This window comes from Cibotium barometz, chromosome 26 (assembly GCF_041138505.1).
Source record: "Cibotium barometz isolate CiBa-2024 chromosome 26, ASM4113850v1, whole genome shotgun sequence".
Classification (NCBI taxonomy): domain Eukaryota; kingdom Viridiplantae; phylum Streptophyta; class Polypodiopsida; order Cyatheales; family Cibotiaceae; genus Cibotium; species Cibotium barometz.
The window spans coordinates 22,218,476-22,237,532 of NC_141071.1; positions in this window are offsets into that span (position 1 = coordinate 22,218,476).

A 19,057-nucleotide genomic window follows, 5' to 3' on the forward strand; every position below is an offset into this window, starting at 1 on the left:
TTCATTTTAGTTGCACATTCATCCAAGGTATTTATGAGCTATGTGGAACAAGGTGGTTCAGTCACGTCTGAAAAAATCCCCTCCAGGTGTGGAATCTACTCCTTTTGCAACAACTTTTTTGAAAATCTGACTTCACCAGCACATTCCTGGCACTCTGGACATCAATCCTACCATATTACATGTCATAAACAACATCTCCAAATAACCTAAATTGTGGGATGGTGGGATGCTCAGTTTTAGACACACACATAAGGTTGGGTTTAGAAGAGCATCCACATCACAATCATCAGGTCAGATTCCCAAAATGATGTTTATTTTGTGGAATTGACTTCTCATGTAAGGAATTGACTTTTTCTGTACTGCTTGGTTTTTAAATCTAACTTGATAGGCTTGTTTCCTGCACTATCAGTGCTCTAATCTACGTGGAATCACCTTTCAAAAAAAGTTGATTCCATGAAAATAGAGGGCTGTAGGAGGAGGATAAATTTTGCTCCAAATGACTTACACTTGAAACACGGGCCTCCTAGGACTATGGCCCACAGGTTGTGCAAGTTTGGTCAGTTTGGCCACTCCTACTGTGGAATTGACTTCTCATGTATGGAATCGACTTCTCCTAGAGAGTATGTGAACCCACAAGCACAAGCAGGCAAAGATTGGTGCTTAAACCCACTAATTAATCACTCTTTAACCTTCCTAATCAATCATTCAAAGAGCATTAAACACAAGCAAGCACACACACTTCAAGCTAACTAATAATCAAGCAAGCTCAAGCAAAAGAGAAGAGGGCTCAACCATTCACACACACACACACACACACACACACACACACACACACACACACACACACAAAAGCATGCAGAGTCTCAATGGCAAGCTTAAGCTAATCACATAAACATAAAGAGATTAGTTAAGAGAAAGAGAGAGAAATTGATTAATTAAAGATTAAATGAGCATAGAAGCATGGAAAGCTTGTTGCTCTCAAGAGGTTACAAGAGGCTAGAGCTGTCAAGGAGAGTATAGCTCAAGAATGACCAAGTGAACCCCACCTCTTAGCAAAAATGGCATTTATACTCAAACCCTTAAAATGGTTCACACCTAGTGTTCGAACAATTGCTAAAATATAAATAATACATGAAAGCAACACTCTCATCTCAATTACAATTTGGAACTCAAAAGAGCATGTTTTACTAGCACATCATTTATACAATGGACTTCACCGCTCATTTACACATTCCCTCGGGACAAGCTGCCGTGACAAGAAGTAATTCTCATATTTTTATCCCGAGAGCCCTTTTTTATGAAGTTAAGTGCTTAATTCTCTTGTTTTTTCTTCACTCTCAAAATATCTATGCATATCAAACCCAAGATCACTTCGATCTAACTCCATTTAAGGCTAAAAATAGTAAATGTCCCATTTTTGTGTACTCCTCATAACTTTTATTTCAGCATTCTCAGCTCCTGTTTTACGGTATTGACCAACTCTTACCATCTTTGAGCTAGCTTATTGAACCCATTAAGCAGCTTCTCTTCTACAATCTCTTCTTGCTTTATTATTATTACACGCACTATCATGTCCATCTTCTTGTCACTATCAAGTGTCCCTTTCAAAAGAGAAATGGCTATTGACTTGATTTCCATCTAAATGATCTTCACCTCCTCATCCGTAGCTCGCACAAGCATCTAAAAAGAGAAAGATTGGGTTATCTTCCTTCAATGGTGCCTTTTTAACCCCCTTCTATTATAGCCACCCAATTATTGAAGATTTGTTCTGGGCATGCAACCATGTGTGATTGGTTATGTGTAAAATAAAAGACCATTGATGTTTCCACGCTCAAAATGAATAAGTAATAAGCAAGAAGAAAATTTTAAAGTATAAATTATCTAAAAGTATTCAATTATGCAAGGAAAAATATAAACATTAATGACTTACATCATCCCAGTCTAAGCACGAACTGTGTCCCTTTACAACCTAGGTGCTAGCCTGGACTTGTTGTAAAACTCCCATGGAGCCCTCAAATGCTCCAAAATATCAATGTGCTTGAATGCTTCTTGGGCCCCATTATTCCCCATCTTTGAGATAGGATCACAACCTTTTGGACGTACATTAACCACACTCGTGCCTTTTGATATGCATGTATAAATGAAAGTGAAGAAAGTTATTGGGCATTTGAGTATTTAATAAGACCTTGGTAACATAAATAGAGTGCTAGCCATCTATGATCCAATAATCATAGTCCTTGATATTTTCTCGTCAATAACCTCCCACCCTTTTTGCTAGTCTTCAAGATTGGCATCAAGTACGCAGAAGATGAACCATTGTTTGCACAATCAACATCTTTATTCACCGTCTTTGTCACATAATTCTTGTCTAATAGGCAACAAAGATATTGTTTGGGTGCTTGAACACACTTCAACACTGACATTTTGAACTCCGTGTGGGTACCAAAAGGAAAGAATTCTTCATACTTACCCATAATCGCAAGAGGTAAATCCTTCATCTTTTTAGCCTTCTTTGCCAAATATTTGGTGTTCATAATGTTTAAGTTTACAATAGGCATTGGTTGAGACCTACTAGCTTCCACTATACTAGCAGGCTCTTCTTCATCCACATCAAAAATATTAAAGAGAAGATATCACCTTCTTTGACATTGATGCCGTACCAAAAACACTTTCACAAGGCTTTGCCAATTTCTTTTTCATTGATATCATATATGCATTATGTAAGATGACATCACAAATATCAGAGGCTTTGTCTAAGTCTAGCTTCCACCCTATAGAAAACATTGTGTAATCTTGGTCTATTGGTGAATGCTTTTATGAGTGCATGTGGTGCTTTGAATAGACCACTCAAGTTCCCATGATATGTTTTATAAAATTGTTTATTATTACTAACGTTGAACTTGTTAATTCTTAAATAGGGTGAATAAACTTGATTTGTTGATTTAGATGTTGGCAAAACATAGCAAGGGAGGGAGTGAATGCTCCCAAATAATGGAGCCATGGTGGGCTGCTTTGATCGTGCTAGTTTGATTATGTTGCTCTCCCTTGTTTATCATGTTGGGACCCCTCTCTTCTACACGAGGGTCCGGGGTGGGGGGGGATGATCCCCCCCCCTCTGGCCTAAAGGGCCGTTTACGCTAAATTCCATGCGGACTTTGCGGACCACCGGATATAGCAGGCGGTGGTTAAAAGCATGCACACGAAGCTTTATTTAGCGAGTTGCTTTTGAGCCTATATAAGCAATTGTGCCCTATGCTTTTTATACAGTTCTGGAAACCCCTTATGAACATATTATTATATCTGTTAAGCAAGTAAAAAAGTGTCCCAACAAAACTTTCTATCAATGAGCCCAAAACTTCTTCTAAGCAGGCATCCAAAACAAGTCAACAATGGGTCCCAAAATGAGGTTCTAATTATGTCAAACTCAAAGCCATGGCACTTGAATTGAAAGAGGATGGGCCACCACAAGCTGAACCTTCATGACTTTTCAACCTCTTCAATCCAATTTTCAATCTACTCAAATTGAGGTATCAGTAGAATACATCCTCACCAAAGTATGATCAATACAACCTCTTCAATCCAATTTTCAATCTACTCAAATTCAGGTATCAGTAGAATACATCCTCACCAAAGTACGATCAATTACCGATATGTGTACTCCAAGACACAATCAAGGTTAAGAGTCAGGCATCATATAGCCAAAATGTGCTTAGGTATCAAACCCAGTGCTTCATGTCCTTATTAACTCTGTGATTACAAGTCATAGCTACTAGGTTACCGCTCAAGCTAGAGAGTTGAGCTAAATACGCCAATTGCTCACGTTGGATGAGGTGAGCATAAGAGTCAAAGTCTAATTCTATTTATGAGACGATGGTGATAAGAGTTCACACAAAGCACAAATAAATCATGAGGTCTGTGAGTGTGATATCCTCTCATCAATAAAAGCCACTTAACTAATGGTTGGCAGCCACTTAGATTTTTTAAAGTGTTAAAGTTGCTACAACTTATTTCTGAAGTACTCACATAGACATCTCTTGCACAACATATGATTTGAAATACATTAATCTATGAAAAGCATATAGAATGTCCCACATTTGAGCATTATGCATTAGACACTCTTTGTTCTTTCACCCATACACTGCACAACAAAGGAAATAAGATACCAAAGCTTCTTATACGATAATCACAAGTTAAAAGGATGCCAACATAAATGACGATTATGGAATGACAAAAAACCAAAAACTCTCAAAAGAACCCTTCATTACTCTTTTCTTGTACATCATGTAGTTTTTAAATGAAAATTTTTGTGCATGCATAAAGGGTGTTCCACTCTTGAACACATGCATTAGACATGCTTTTTTGGTTCAACCCATACACAAAAAGAGCATAATAGACTATCAAAGAAAACTCAACAACTGTAAATCAAATAAGATCAACAAGTCAAGGGCACCTTTTCTCCCATAGGGTTTTTTTCCCTTGATCACATTTGGTGTCAAGAACCATAGTTAGATTTTATCTTCCAATGAAAGAATTTATAAAGAAAATCCAAAAAAGATGAGGCAAACCAAGATTTCATCTTGCTTAGAACAAAGGAGAATCTTCACTACCACAAGCTCTGTAACCCATAAACTTTATGTGTTCAATAACCACAACCTCAAGTAACCTCACTTCAAAGTCATCGGGAGCCTACAATTCTCTACAATACGGCGCCCCAGGACGGTTACCAGTTTAGGAAGGGGGGAGTGTTCCGGGAATGTTGGAACAAGAGTTGGGAATGTTGAATCAAGAGCTACGAGTACACTGAAAATAGGACATTTACTATTTTTAGCCTCAAAATGAGTCCGATTGGAGTGATCTCGGGTTCGATATGTAGCTTATGTCGACCTCTTTGATTTAAGCACTTAACTTCATCAAATGGATTCTCGAGCTAAAAACAAGAGAATTACTTGTCAATGTAACTTTGTTAGTAAAACATGCTCACTTGAGTTCCAAATTGTAATTGAGAGTGTTGCTTTCATGTATTATTTGTCTTTCAGCAAGTGCGGACACTAGGTGTGAACCATTTTAAGGGTTTGAGTATATACTATAAAAGCCATTTTTGCTAAGAGATGAGGGTTCACTTGGTCATTCTTGTGAGCTACACTCTCCTTGAGAGCTCTAGCCTCTTGTAACCTCCTGAAAGAAACAAGCTTTCCATGCTTGTATGCTTATGTTATCTTTGATTAATCAATGCAATCAATTTTTCTCTCTTTCTCTAAATTAATCTCTTTATGTGTATGTGATTTTGCTTAAGCTTGCCATTGATGCTATGCACACTTGTGTGTGAATGGTTGAGCCCAAGAGCTCCTCTTCTCTTTGCTTGAGCTTGCTTGAGTAGCAGCTAGCTTGAGTAGAATGTGGGATTGACCCCATTGCTTCCTTCTCTTTCCTATTGCATTGTGCATTTCTTGACTCTTTATTCCAAGTGAATAGGTGTGTGTGTGTGTGTGTGTGTGTGTGTGTGTGTGTGTGAGTAGAGGTTATGGATGCAAATCCAAAGCCTAATGATTGAGTAGTTGATTGAGAAGGGATTGAGGAAAATATTTATAGATAGATTGAATGAATGAATATGCTTTCACGGTATCATAGCTATTGAACCTAGAGTTGAGGGTGATTTGGTGTATGTGTATGCAACTCTCCCTTTGGGGATAAATTTTCATGTACTAGCCATGATCGAGCTCCTTCTTGTAATGACATTATGTATCAAGATGGTGATGCTCATATCTCCTATACTATGTGAGTAACGACCCCTCCTATAGATACTCTCTTCTCAAATATAGTAGATCATAGAGCAACATTATCAACCTTCCTGGAACAAGTGTACAAGAGTAGTCTACAAGAGGATATCAGCGATTCTACACGATTAGGAAGGTAGGACAAGTGTACAAGGGTCATCTATAAGAGGATATAAAGGACTCTATAGACTTAGGAAGGTCGGGACCTCGTCTCGGGACAAGTGTACAAGACTCATCTACAAGATGCAATCATAGAGTCAGTGAAGCAGATGTGAGATTGTAAAGTGGTGCCTCAATTTCAAGGTAGAGTTAGAGATGATCAATCCTATGCCTCCCCCAAATCTTCCACTAATGAAATCTTGCTGATCAAGTTTGCTCAGAAGACGAAATCTGTTTGTCTTACACCCAAGTTCTTAGGTAGTGTTGTAGCTCGACGGTGATAGCTATTCGATGATGCTAGGTAAATAAAAACTTGGTTAGGAGCTATGAACTACTACGGATAGGGTAGTCATTGCTTGGTGAGAGAAAGAAGAGTAGTCAGGCGAAATGTCCAAAAAAATGGAGTTAGGGTAAGGGGATAGGAATCCTCAGTCCTTTGTGTGATCTAGGGAGATTCGATCGTGGGGAAGTTGTTGTAGGACCAACTGGAGAAGAGGAATGAAAGAACCAGGTTGAAAATCTTTAATCATCAATGAAAATGCCTCTTTTAGCTTTTATCTCATCAAAATAAATAGATGTTTCATATTTAACAAAAAGGAGACTGAGGTCTTGTTTGTTATTAAGAAGGAATGTAGAAACGAAGACAATTAATTCAAGGAATCTAGCTAGGACTTTAACGTCTTGAAAAGGAATCCGGATGTCGGACGCGGATGGCTCTGAAAGCAGTATATAGTTTCTCTATAGGTCAGGAGAATTGTATTCTTATTTTATTATTTGAACTGGTTGCTGTTTGGGAAAATCTTGAGGCCTCGACCTTCGATTGGGTGTATAGACTCGCCGTCAAACTGTACAGATCACGATGGGAGGCAGTGCAGGAAGGGAAACTCGAGTAGTTAGTTGCTTGAGGGATTGATATCCTCGGAAATTTCATGACCACGGTTCTCTACGTCAGGAATGAAAATCTAGCTCATGTCTAGAGTGAAATCAAAATTCTAGAGACAAAAGAATGAAAATCCAGCTGAAGTCATGAACCAGGGTTCTCCACGGGGTAGAGCTCGCTCATATGTCTGGTGTGAGCTCACAACTTTGGGAAAGTATCTAGCAGGGTCGATAGCCCATGGAGCTCAGAATGATAACTTTGGAGAAGAAAGAGATGCCGACCAAAAATAGCGGATGCCCTTTATGCCAATGCATTAAAGATTTGTAATAAGAGCTAAACAATTTTGAAAGCATGCAATACAAGGAGTTTATTGACCTTAATTTTCATATTGTAATCTTATTGGACCATAGGAGTATATGACAAGAGGGAAACATCTATGAAGCAGTTTTTGTTGCTTGGAAAAGATAATGTACATGGCATTGATATGGTGAATGCATATTAGACGTGTAGTGCTTTTAAAAAACTATGATGAGTGCTTGACAAGCCTATGGTATCGTAGTGCCACCTAACAAAGGAAATTTGAAATCATATTGTTTTATTCAACATTGTTGTCATGCTAATAGACGCGCTCTTACAAAAGTGTGATGCAAGGCTACAAGAGCTTTGCATCCAAAATGTGATCTTCAATCATAAGGAAATCCCAACAAGTGCAGCCTAGCACAAGCATTGAGCTTCTTTGAGTTGATGCAGCTCAAGGGCCTCTCTTTAAATGTAGTGACCTTCACTTACATATTGAAAGTGTGTGGTAGCATAGGATCAATTCACAAGGGTGAGAAAATTCCTTATGAGATTGCTTAATAAAAATTGTTGGCCATTGAATTTGTGTTTCACATTATTGTGTATGCCCACTAAGGTATTGTTGCAAAAGCAAGTGCTTGAAGCAACTTCGTGTTTTGAATGCTATTTTTTAGACTACACAAATGGAAAGATATGCCAATAGAGTGAATGTTTTCAATTGCTTGAAGGAATGTAACACGAGGGCCTACTCGCCAGGTGTAGAGACTTTTATGTGTATTATGTGAAGCTTGTGGCAACATCCATTTAAAACAACAAAACAATTCAAATACTTTTGTTGCGTATTAGTAAAAAGAGTTGATGTACATAAAATAGTGAAATTTTTGATATATCACTACTACCACACAAGATCTTACTTTCCATGGGCAGTTGTTGCCACTTTGAATGTCAACTGTCATAACACATTCAATCTAGTCCAAATTGCTTAAAATGCCACACAATTGCATTGTCAATTCATTCTCGCCCATGCCATTACTAGTTAAAAATAAATAAATGTTATTCGTTAAAAAATGTATTGATTAATTTTTTAAAAACTTTCAAATAATAATAAATATGCAAATTTATTTGTCATAAAATTAAATTAGCCAATTTATTAAATTATATTATTCTAGTGAATAATTCTAGCTCTTTCTCTCACTCTCTATATCTTTATAATAAAAATAGATGAAATTCATAAATATTTATAGATAACTATAAAAAATACTAACATTTAAAATATTTAAAGGTGGCATTTTATTTCAAATACAAGGATTCTACGATTGTGGGAGCAACAACTATCAAGTTATCTCACTTTCAATTTCAAAAGATTGTTTTCTAAAAAATATTGGTTTTCTTAGGGATAAACTGTGTACATCTGTGATTAATTTCTTCTTGTAGTGTATCAAGTTGTAACTATAATCTTGAATGTTTAGAAGGCATTGGCAGCTTGAATTGAATGCCACGTGATTTGCACATACATACATACATACACACATGGATGCCAAACGGTCAAAAGTTCGATGGACATGCGGTCCACTTTAAAAAAGATGTATTGAAATTTTAAGGTCAATTTGACTGTAAACATTTTGGTGGGCCGAGTGAGAGAGACTCAAGCTCTGCCATTATCGAGGTCCCTTCACTCTCTTGCTCTCTTTGAAGCTCTTTCACTTTGTAGCAATTGAAACTCAAACTCAAACTCAAATTCAAAATGAAATTTAAATTCCCTTTGAAAGCATGTAAACCTTCCCTAACTCAATTGCAGTAGTTTCAAATTCAAATTTATGTTTACAAGGGACTGGCAGCACGAATTCAAATTGAAAATGAAATTCAAATGCAAATTCCCTTTGAAAGCATGTAAACCCAATTGTGATAGATTGGTTAGTAGAGAGAGAGAGAGAGAGAGAGAGAGAGAGAGAGAGAGAGAGAGAGAGAGAGGAGGCTATATAGAGAGAAGAGATCTTCAAAATAAGTAGAGAGTGAAAGGGTGGGATTTTTATTTTTCTTGCAGATTTTGGATGAATAGAGAGGCTCGAACTGCTATCAAGCATCAAGCATCAAGCATCAACCATCAAAGCATAAGCATCCAGGCACCCTTCACTCTCTTGCTCTCTTCAAATTTCATTTAGTCTTTAGTTCTATCTTTCATGTCTTCCATGTTTTTTGATGTGTTGTGTGTGTGTGTGTGTGTGTGTGTGTGTGTGTGAGAGAGAGAGAGAGAGAGAGAGAGAGAGAGAGAGAGAGAGAGAGAGAGAGAGAATGTGTGCCTGTTTGAAATCGTATATTTGAAATTGTTCGTAATATAAATGTGTATATAAACTATATACATAGTCAAACGTTTGATGTGGTATAGAGTCATCCTCTTCATAGCATGGCTCTAGAGTTGACGTATTTTCAAAATTTAAAATCAAATTTAAATTAGATTTTAATTTAAATTATGTTTAGAAGGCGTTGGCAACTCAATCCCAGTAGATTCAATTTCTTCTTGAAAGTCGCCGTTTGCATCTAGAGGAGAAAACGTTGGGAATCTATGAGAAGGAATTACTTACTATAATACATGCTCTAGATTCTTGGAAGCACTACTTACTTGAAACTCTATTTATCATCTGGACGGATCACGAGAGCATCAAGTATTTCATGATGCAAACGAAGCTGTCCGACAAGCAAATGAGGTCGGCAAATTTCTTATCGCAATTTCATTTCCATATTGCTCACATTCCAAGCAAGCACAACTTGGTATAGCTGACTCTCTCTCACGACGTTCAAGAGCTAATGTTGTTTCAATAGCATATCACAATGATCTTACCAGCATGGTAGATGCATATGCTATTGATCCAGATTTTGCTAATGTTATGTTTGCCTTGACCAATGGGAAGACTCAAGATCCATTCTTGTTAAAGGAAGGACTTCTTCTCTATAGGTCAAAGCTATGTGTTACTCAGGCTCTGAGGGAGAAGGTTATGCAAGAATCCCATGCTCCTCCTTATGCACGGCATCGTGGAATTCAAGGTACTACCCATGCTATTGAGACATATTTTTATTGGCCATCCATGAAAAAAGATATTCACACCTATGTTTCTCAATGTTTGACGTGCCAAACTTATTTATTTTCAGCATATGTATTTTTGGTTTGGTGATATACGGGTCTCCAAAGCCCAAAAGGCAAAGACAAGGTCTTTGATTTCAACAGTTATGATGTTACTTTGAGGTGACTATCCTTGGGATGTATACAAGGGCAAGACTCCATCATCCTCTTCAATTTGCAAACAAGAGTTCGCTACAATGAGGTTTCTCCTATGGATACCCAACATGTCTGCATCTTTGGAATGACATGCTTTGTTGTATCACCGGCACCATTGAGTAGAATCATTAAAGATGACCTAAGTCAATGGCCCACTGTTATGTGCACATTATATGTGCATATACTAGGAGGCTAACCCACACTAGGCTTGTGAGCATGGGAACAAAATCTAGTGGAGCATGGGTTAGGACTAACCTTAAGGGTTAAGGTTAGGGTCAGGCATCCAAGGGAGTCACCATGGGAAATGGAGAGTCAAGAGTCACTTGAGGGCCCTCCTATATAATAGGGGCATGGGGAACACTCGGATGTTCTCTTGTGTAGAGGATTGTATCTACATTCTTGCCATTTCACTATAGAGCTGAGTGCTGTTGTATTGGAGTCATACCTCTTGGTGGGTATGGGACACCAAGGTTAAAGTATGTGGTACTCATTTCTATTTCATGTGTGCAACCCTTGGGCTCGGGGTGGTTGGATGGTAGAGTTTATGCCTGATTTATGCATGTTGATTATCTAGAGAGATCTTAGGGTTTTAATAGTGGTATCAGAGCAATCTCTAGTTAATTTTTGTTGTTTCTACTTTCTTATTCCAATTTTTGGCATTTTTTTAAAAGTAATTTTTTATATTTACTAAATAAAATATTATTTTATTAGTTTATTTTGGTAATTTTGTACGTGGATCATCGATATGACGATTGAAACGCGTGTTACTACTACTCAATGGATGAATCGACATTGCAGGGGAATTTCGTGAGTTTAATGCTATTTTTTTTCTATTTTTTATGGTTTAAAATAAGCATTAATGAAATTTTTATTGTGGATAATTTGGGAAGAATGGATTCCCTAAATTTCTAGAATGGATATTTTTGGTAGAATGGATATTTTTGGTAGAAGGGATTCCCCAAATTTCTAGAATTTTTAGGAATTTTTTTGAAATTTTTTTAGCATTTTTATGGTTAAAAATGTATTTTTAATGCATTTTGGGGGTTTTCCACAGGTATGTTTTCAATTTTCTGCCATTTTTTTTTTGCTGAAAAGCAATGTGGAGCAGTCAATTGATGCATGGGTTCTCTCCCGTGTGCATAAAGTTCTTCTCTTCTCCAAAAGCTGAATTTTTATCTTCTATTTCTCTCTCGTGTGCGTGTGAACGCATTTTAATAGGATAATTTATTAAATATTAATCATAATTAAATTTAATTATAATTAATATATGATTAATAAAAACCTTAATCATCCATCTCTAATCTATAATAGAGAAGAGAAGGAGAGGGTAGAGAGAGAAAGTATTGGAGAAGGTGGAGAGAAGAGAAGAGAAGAGAGAGGAGAGCTATCTCTCCCTCTCTCAATTCGGTGCACAGACCCCGCCGCCCGCGCGGGAGGGGGGGGGAGCCGGCAGGCAAAATTCGCCCCTCCCCCCTCTCCCCCCCCCCCTTTTAAAATTTTTTTAAAGCTTTTAACCAAAAGCTTATATGCTTTTTTTAAGTTTTTTTAAATTTTTTTAAATTTAAAATAGATATATTGTTTTTCAAGTTATTTTCAATTGGAAAAAGCTTGGAAAAAGGAAAAAAATGTAGAAAATATTATTTCTGTGAAAATTTTATTCTTTCTTCTAGAATTTTTTTTCCTTGAACCTTTTGGCTTTTCGCATTCTCGAGAAATCTTTTGACTTTCCGAATTCCGAAAAATCTTTTGATCTTCCGAATTCCGGAAAATCTTTTGACCTTTCAAATTCCGAAAACTTTTGACCTTTCATATTCCCATTTTTTTTGTCTTTTCGTTTTCCCGAAACTATTGGCTTTCCGTATTCCGGGAAAACCATTGGAATTCTGAATTTTTTTTTACCGTTCGTATTCTAAATGCGTTCGAGGTAAATTAAAAAATTTTAAAAAATTCTTGAAAATTAGTGAAAAATTAAACAAAGGTTATTTTAATTTTTTGAAATATTTGGGATTAGTGATTGGCATGTGGTATGTCCATTTGGGCACCCGTGACAATTCAAATTCTTTTAAAAATCTATTTTTTGGTCCAAAAATTTTTAAAATCCATTAAAATTTTTAAAATTTCATTGGATTTGAATTGTTGGGCGAAATTGAAAATTTTGTGAACGATGGGATTCTCATGAGAAATTAGAAATATTCTAGAAATTATTTTTAGAGATCCTAGAAATTGGTATTTTTTAAATATCAATGGTATTTTGGTAAAATTATTTGCTATAAAATTTCTGGAAAATTATAGGTTTGGAGTGCCATAAGATGGGTTTTGGTGGTTTTCAAAATTAACATATTTTGAGGTCCTAAAAAATTGAAAAAAAAATAGAAAAAAATCATGCTAATTTTTTTTCTCGAGAATTCTTATTTTCGAGGGATATTTGGTGTTATAATATGTTTTTTATGTACTCACACTAAACAAATGGGGGTTATTTACATATTATTAATGCAAGCATGCCTTGTATTAATACTTTATTTGTTTGGATTTATTCTAGACGATGTTTTCATGATTTTTTAGCCAATATCTAGCCACCAAATGCTAATTAAAGCATTTTTCTTGTGTGTAGTTGTTTCTAGTGAGTTAATTTGCTAGAACTTTTGGTCAAGAGGGGTCAAGAGAAAGGTGAAGAAAAGTTTAATCCAAATTCATAGAGAACTCATTTACCATGGCTCATATTGACTTCTCGGTCAATGATAATGTCGATGACATGAGTAATCATCCCAACTCTAGAAGGGAAGATCTTAAGTTCCACGAAGAAGAAGAGGAGGCAGTAGCAAAGAGTGAATTTTTGGAGGTGACACGTCTCAAGGCTGCAATAACAAAGTGCCATGATGAAATGGAATCACTTAAGGTGCAGATTTTAACTCTACAAAAAGCTCTTCTAGCCACTTATCTACATCTATCAAAGCAATTGCTCCGTCTTTTGCACCAACAAAGGTGTATGGCGGAGGGAAGAAGGAGAAGACACAAGAATGTGTGGATGCCTGGCTTAACAGGTGGAATACACACTTTGCTTTTCACCCTTTCACTGATGTGCAGAAATTGCAAATGGCACAAGGTTTATTAAAGGAGAAAGCTTTGACTTGGTGGAAGGATCTAAAAGAAGATTCTATTCCCACTACTTGGCTAGGATTTGAAGTTGCATTCAAGAAGGAATTTGTCCAACCTGAGGATAAATTTGAAGTTATTGCCAAGTTAGTTAAAAATAGCAGGCTAATGAGTCTTTTGATAACTATGTGTAAAAGTTTAGATAGTTGGCTGCTAAAGCCAAGTCTGATGATCATACTTTGTGTGGTATTTTCATCAATGGTTTATCTCGTGATTATCAATACGAGGTGAAGAAGTGCAAAGTTAAAACGACTGAGGATGCTATTTAGGCTGCTCAGGTTTTTCATAAGACAATGGTTGGTGCCAATTCATCAAAACCAACGTCAACTGATAAGAAACCCACATTCAATTATTCAAACAGTGGACAAAAAAGAAAATTGGTTTTCACACCAAAACCAAAAAATGGTGACAATGCCAGCAAAAAACCAAAGTTTATGAGAGTAAGGAAAAACTCACATGCTTTAAGTGCAAAGAGAAAGGGCATACAAAGAAATTTTGTCCTTTGAATGAAGCTACAACAACTTCGGCGCCTGGTCAAAAGGCAGCACCGAAAAAGTTTATTCCAAGGAAATTTGTACACATTACAGAACTTCAAGGTAAATTCTCTAAAGTTAATGTTTTGCATCTTGAGGAACCCAATGTTCAGATTGTACTTTCAATAAAGACGTTTATGGTCCAAATGAATTATTTCGTGTTTATGGATCAGTGAAAGGACATCAAGTTCATATTTTGTTTGAACCTGGTAGTACTCATAATTTTATTGACAATATTGTGGTATAGAAGATGAAGCTGGAAACCATGCAAAATGATCACATGTACAAGGTTAGGATGGCTGGAGGACAAGTCCAATTTTGGGACAAGAAGGTGTCAAAATTACCATTAGACATCCAATTGTACCCAAATAGGCTTGATTTCCATGTCATGAGCTTGGGTCATGTGGATATAATTTTGGGAATGGAATGGTTTTATAGCAAAAATAAGAATTTTTCTATTGATTGGGTCAAACATTTGATGTCTTTTCATCACAATGGAAGCCTTGTAACTCTTAAAGGAAACATTGTTGTACCCAAGGAAACTTTTATCAATGAGTTGGAATTAATGGAAGATATTTTTAACTATGACCTTTTCCAGTTGGTTAAGGATCTAGTGTCTTCGTGTATTCATTTTGATGCAAACACTGTTTCTTTAGATGTTTGGGAAAGTAAAGTGTTAAGTTCCAATAAAAGCGAATTTCAGGATGTATATCCTGATGAATTGCCTCATGGATTACCTCCTAAACGAGAGGTGGACCATAAAATAGAGCTAGTACCAAGGGCAAAACCTGTTAGTATTCCTCCGTATCGGCTTAGCCAATCTAAGGAGGATGAGGTAGCCAAACAACTAGCTGAATATTTGAGGATGGGTCAAATTAGACCAAGTAAGTCTCCTTGGGGTGCACCAGTTCTCCTGGTTAAGAAAAAGGATCAAGGTACCTGGAGGATGTGTATTGATTATAAACGTCTTAACAAGGTTACAATTAAAAATAGATACCCATTACCTAGATCATCTTTGATAGGTTGCATGGAGCTAAGTATTTTATAAAGTTTGACTTGCGAATTGGTTATCATCAAATCCGTATAGCAAAGGAAGATGTTCCTAAAACTGCTTTTAAGACAAGATATGGCCATTATGAATATTTAGTGTTACCCTTTGGTCTCACTAATGCACCAGCAACTTTCCAACAGATGATGAATGATATATTTCGAGATCTGTTAGGAAAATGTGTGGTAGTTTTCTTAGATGATATTTTGATATACAGTAAAACTTCGGATGAGCATGAGAGTCATCTTAAAGAGGTTCTAGGAAGGCTCAAATTATCTAAGTGTGATTTCTTTAAAAAGAAATTATTATATTTAGGTCATAAGATCTCTCGGGAGGATGGCTTGAGTATAGATTTAGATCAGATCCAAAAGGTTTTGGAATGGCGAGTTCTGCGTACGGTCAAAGAGCTAAGATCTTTCTTAGGTTTTGTGGTATTTCTTCAAAAATCTGTTAAGGATTATTCGAAGTTGACTGTACCTTTTACCAATCTTCTTAAAGGTAAAAATAAAAAGTCCAATTCTCTAATTGGTTGGAATGATAAGCTACAGGAGGCTTTCGAAATTTTGAAAAATAAAGTTCGAGATGCTCCTGTGTTAGCTTTGCCAGATCCTAGCAGACCTTACATTGTTGAGACTAATGCTAGTGATTTTGCGGTAGGTGCAACTTTATTCCAGGATGGGAAGCCTGTGGCGTTCGAGAGTATGCACATACTAGGTACCCAATTCAGGAGAAAGAGTTGTATGCAATCATTTATGCTTTAAAGGCGTGGAGACATTATCTTTACGGGTCTCAGTTTATGGTCTTGACAGATCATCAATCTTTACAGTATATTTGTGATCAACCGAACTTAAAAGGTAGAAAAGCCAGATGGGCTGAGTTGATGCAGGATTTCGATTTTATGATTAAATACAAAAAGGGTAGCTTAAATTGCATTGCTGATGCATTGAGTCGAATTGGTGAAGTTAATGAACTTTGCTTCACTGAGATTACTTCTAACTTGTATGATTCACTTGGAAAAATGCAGCACAGATATTTTCTCTTGAAAAATATTGGAATTTGGCAAAATCAGGGTCCTAATCTAAAGTAGATCAAAACCTGGTGAAAGGAAAAGACAACCAATTTTTTCTTTGGAATGGTCTTTTATTCCGAAATGATAAGGCTTGTGTGTGCCGGATGTGCCAGAAATTAAGTTAAGGATCCTATTTGAGTGCCATGACGCACCATCGACAGGACATCCTAGCATACAACGTACCTTGGCTTTAGTTAGAAAGACATTTTATTGGCCAAAAATGAAAGATTTTATTCAGAGTTATGTGGTTCGATGTCATCAATGTTAGATAAACAAGGCTGAACGCCTTTAATCTGCTGGGTTATTACATCCTTTGGATATTCCATCTAGAAAGAGGAAAAGTATTTCCATGGATTTCATTATGGGACTTCCACATACCTGCAGGGGTCACGATGCCATTTGGGTAGTCGTGGATAGATTGACAAAGATGGCTAGGGTTTTACCCACAAAAACAACAGTTAAAGCTTCGAAATTGGCGTACCAATTTGTTGAGCAACTGTTTAGACTATATGGTCTACCTTCTGATATTGTGAACGATCGGGACTCTAAGTTCATGATTAATTTTTGGCAAGAAGTTTTTAAGAAATTGGAAACAACTTTAAGTATGAGTTCCTCTGATCATCTGCAGTGTCTGATGGGCAAATAGAGCGGGTGAATCAGGTTGTAGAGGATATGCTTCGTGCATATGTCTCTGGAAAACCATCAAATTGGGAAAAGTATCTTCCACTGATGGAATTTTCCTATAATAGTTCTAAACATACGGCTACAGGTTTTAGTCCGTTCATGCTTATGTATGGGTATCAACCCAGGGCACCTATTGATGTTGGTCTTAAGGACATTGAGCTTGATGCATTGAGGGATTTCTTGCATGATATGCAGGAAATGCTAATCGAAGCTCGGGATTCTATCAGGAGTGCTCAGGATAGAGCACGGGGTGCGCTCATTGTCGTGGCACATATCAGAGGCCACGATGGGAGTGCTTTTCACATGAGATGACTCCTGGTACTTTTGAGCGAGCACCACCACCTAAGGAGTGACATCGACCTATGGTATGTGACCGTTCTCTCTTAGTTTTATTATTGGTTATTTTATAAATCAAAGGCTCATATATAATGCAACCATTTATATATGTAGGTATATTCACTTGATGACGAGGATGACTTCACTATGAGTGGTGCACATGTCCCTCGCACACGGCACGGACAGGTCATTTGTTAGTTGCAGCTCGAGGTTTCTCGACATCCTCTACCTCCTGCTTTGGAGGCTGAGACGGGTGGAGATCATCCGTTGCCTACTCGTTTGCATTCTCTAGTACAGACGTATGATCGAAGACGATACAGAGGATGGCAGAGAGGATCACTTCCATTAGATGGAGTGGTTTTTAGCTTCTGGGGCAATCACTACATGATTGCTCCATCTGCCATCAGTGGAGCAGGACGAGGCCTCTTTATTGCACAGGATTTGCATGTGCCCGCTCGTTCAGAGGTCACGCTTATGTCTTTTTGTGGACCTATATATCGATGGGGTCCATGGCATCAGCTTACTTGCTACATTCAGAGCATGAGTACTTATGGGTTATGTCTCAATGCAGCCTCTCTTTCTGATAGAGGGATTACACATGCAGAAGGACAAAGACTCTATGTTGACGGAAGACCTTAATCTCAATGCAGCCTCTCTTTCTGATAGAGGGATTACACATGCAGAAGGACAAAGACTCTATGTTGTGACGGAAGACCTTAATCTCAAGGAAACATAGCAGGTTTAATCAATAGTAGTCGAGGGATGAGTTCAAGAACCAATTGCACGTTTGTGGAGTGTGAGAATAGTCATGAACCAAGACATATGAGTAGGAATGTAGAAAGATACATAGTTGTCAATGCTATTAGATTATTACGTGCTGGTGATGAATTGCTGATCAATTATGGATGGCGTAGACCTCCACGAGCACCCTTAACAGATGAGGGTTGAGAGCTTCATTGTATACAATTCCTAATGTTATTTTGACCTCTTGTACCTTAATTCTACACTTTAATTTGTACCACGTTCTCTACTGTCTCTAATTTAATTTGATAATCGTCTTTTATTGTCTCTAACTATTTTGTATCTATGATAATTATTGAATTCCATGCACATCTCTCTTTTCTTTTATATAGAAGCATGCTATTGATACAACTTTCTTTGGCTTCAAATATGTAGATTCCGGATTATGACATCGATAATATCACAAATCAACGTTCACATGACGTATCTCACATGTCAATAGAGTGCATGAGGATCCTACATGCAGGAGTGATCCGTATGCAAGACTAAAGAAACAATATTCTCAGGACTTTAATGGGCGTGATGATATCTTTGATAACGACGATGGCATAACTCTAGTATATCAAAGTGGTTGTCACACAGCCTGTAAACCACGTAGCATATGATCACCCGTAATCTCACCAGCCCAGCGAGTGTAGCATAACTACGGAAGCTATCACCCAAGCAAGGAATCAAAGTTTGCATCACAAGTTGAGCTCGATATCTCAACAACTTATCACACCTACGTGTTGATGACCCATGGTGATGCATCACACCTATGTGTTAATCACCTGGTGATTTATCACACCACCTATGTGTAACCACCTGATGGGTAGCCATTAAGTGGCCAACTGGTGATTCACCACACCTATGTGTTAACCACTTGGTAGATAGCCTATTGGCCACTTAGTGGCCATTCCGTGTAAACATCCCCCATCTAGTGGAAAGTGGGCTTATGTGAGCATCTAGAGGAAAGTGTATGAGGAACCCTTAGGCTTTTGGATAAAGGGAGGTCTTGTACGTTTTCGTGAGTAATTTTATCTGCTCAAATTGAGAAAAACCGATGGCTA